The 2860-nt window shown below is 39.9% G+C and overlaps 1 pseudogene; it reads right to left on the bottom strand.

Annotated features, from left to right (window-relative positions):
- Nucleotides 1–895: 895 nt before the first annotated feature.
- LOC142165695 (small nucleolar RNA R71) lies at nucleotides 896–994 on the bottom strand (annotated as a pseudogene).
- Between the last annotated feature and the right edge of the window lie 1866 nt (nucleotides 995–2860).

Raw genomic sequence — 2860 nt, 5'->3', positions numbered from 1 at the left:
CTATACTATATTTGATTAGCGAGTATTTTTTAAGTGTGTGTTTTGAGCTCGTAAAATTTTGGCGTCGTTGCTAGGGATTACCAATCAATAGTGTTTGAAATAGTTTGTAGTGCTATTTCATGAATTTTTCTTTTTATTTTATTTTCTCTTGTTACGTTTGGTTTTCTTTAACTGGGCACAGGTTACAGGTTAAGATTGGTGCATGACTTGAGCTTCTGCGAAAGAAGTGCTACCATACGAGCCAGAAATAGAAAAAACAACTGCGAAAACTGAGAAAGGAAAAGGACCTCACTGAAACATCAGAAAAGGTTGGGCAATCCTCAACCCAAGGAACTATGGCTGGAAACAGTGATGATAATGTAGATTTGGCTCCAAAAGAGACAACCCAACAACGAGAAAAAGTTGCACAGGATGCTGAGGAAGCAGCTATTAGAGATGCACAATTTATGAAGAAGATAGGGCTCAGAGAATCACTCAAAATCAACCCTTGACTGTAGATCAGATTGAAAATATAGCTCCTGGGCCTAGGAGATAACTTTGCAATTATGCTATACCAGTTTACAACTAAGGTTTATCATGTGTGAGACCACCTCTAAATGCAGCTAAAAATTTCAAGTTGAAGCAAGGGTTGCTTCAAACCCTTCAGAACTGTTGTGTCTTTAGAGGGAAGATAAACGAAGATCCAAACACACAAATGATGGACTTCGAGGAGACTATGAACACCTTTCAATAAAATGGGGTGTCACAAGATGCAGTGTACTTAAGGGCATTCCCCCTTACACTTAAAGATGATACAAAGCAGTGGCTTCGAAGCTTGCCCACGGGATCAATTAGAACATAGGATAAGATGACCAGAAAATTTCTTGATAAATATTTCTCATTAGCTAAGATAGGAAAGTTTAGAAGTGAAATCCATAACTTCTACCAGAAAGCGACTGAAACTAATTTTGAAACATGGGAGAGGTTTAAGGAGATAGTCATAAAGTGTCAACATAGAGGAATTGAACTTTGGATGCAACACCAGGACTTTTGGGATAGTTTGACACCGACCTCACATAGAATATTGAGCAATGCAACTAGAGGCCCGCTGATGAATAAGACTCTAGAGGAGATAGTTAAAATTCTCGATGAGTTATCTGAAGATGCAAATCAGTGGCCCTCTAAGAGTGCCGAAAGAAGAAGATCAACTAGTGATCACCAAGTTGATGCTAATACATCTGTGCAGGTACAACTTGATGATATGGCTAAAGAAATACGAAATCTTACCTTAGCTACAATACAGAGTGAGCCTCATGCAGGGGGTGATATTTGTAGAAGAGGACACCCTACTCATACGTGTCAAGCCTCAACTGAGGAAGTGAATACCATGGGAAATTACAATTTTAATAAAATCGGTCAGAAACACCTCGATCTTTCATGGAGTTCACCTAGGGGTATCGCAAATGCATGGCAACAAAACAATCTCAAATTTCAGGGACAAGGAGATCCTGATTTTACGAATCAGTCGAGGCAGCAGTTTCAGCCTCAACAACCCAATCAGCCTAGTCTTGAAGATCTTACGAAGGCCTTCATTGTGAAAACTGATGAAATATTTGAAGTACAAGGGGAATCAATTCAAAATATAGAGAAGCAAGTGGGACATATTGCAACAATATAATCTGAAAGGGTTCCAAGAACTCTTCCTGCTGATACTGAAGGAAATCACAAAGAAATAATGAATGTGGTAACCTTGAGTAGTGCGCAAGTATTGAAAAATACCATCCCGACCCAAAAAGATGTGATACTTAAAAAAGAAAGTGGGGAGCAGCTGAAAAGTGATGTTGATAAAAAGAAGAAAGTCAAGAAGGCAGCTGAGAAAAGAAGAAGGAAGAGAATTTGAGAAGGGAGAAACCTGAAAAGAGCAAGCATATGCCTGCTTTACCTTTCCCCCAAAAGCTACATAGATAAAAGCTGGACAATCAGTTTGAGAGATTTCTGGATATGCTGAAACATGTTCATGTGAACTTACCATTCACATAAATACTCTCACAAATGTCAGCCTATGCCAAATTCTTGAAGGAGATCCTGACAAAAAAAAGGATAATAGAGGAGACCTTAGTGGTCAATCTCACAGAGCATTATAGTGCAATATTGCAAAATACACTCCCACAAAAGTGTGGAGATCTAGGGAGTTTTATTGTACCTTGATCTTTTGGCAGTATTAATTTTGATAAGTCTTTATATGATTCCGGTGCCTCAATTAATCAAATGCCTCTGTCTATTTATAGGAAACTGGAGAATGAGATCGGAGAGATAAGTTTGGCACCAATATACTTGTAGCTGGCAAACTAAACGACTCTAATACCCGAGGGGATAGTGGAAGGTGTTTTAGTTCGGTGGATAAGTGTCACGAACCAAACTGGAGGGCCATGACTAGCACCCGACCATACTTGTCGAGCACCAACGTACATTTCATCTAACCTTCTTTATTATCTGTTAGGGCTGACGATATCAATATAAATGGTAGACCTGGATCATGGACAACCAGCAATAAAATATGACGGCATGAACATACATTGTAGGGGATGACCAGACAATCAAGAAACTACATATAAGGTATGAGCTATCACGCTACCATGAAAGACTATACAACAAAAACCAGCCGACAAGGCATACCAAACTATACATGAGTCGACACTTGTCTATGAGCCTCTAAATGAACATAAGTGTTGCAACATAGCCGGAACAGGGCCCCGACATACCCATAATGTCTATAACAGAAATGCATACCAAGACTACGGCAAGTCCGGAGAAGAGATCTCGCCAATCACCGCTGAACTGGACAGCCTACTGTGGTGGGGGAGCTGCACCTGCCTGTCTA

The sequence above is a fragment of the Nicotiana tabacum genome, chromosome 10 (genome assembly GCF_000715075.1).
Source record: "Nicotiana tabacum cultivar K326 chromosome 10, ASM71507v2, whole genome shotgun sequence".
Classification (NCBI taxonomy): Eukaryota; Viridiplantae; Streptophyta; class Magnoliopsida; order Solanales; family Solanaceae; genus Nicotiana; species Nicotiana tabacum.
Note: the sequence above shows the minus strand (reverse complement) of the source record. Positions and strands in the feature narration are given on the sequence as shown.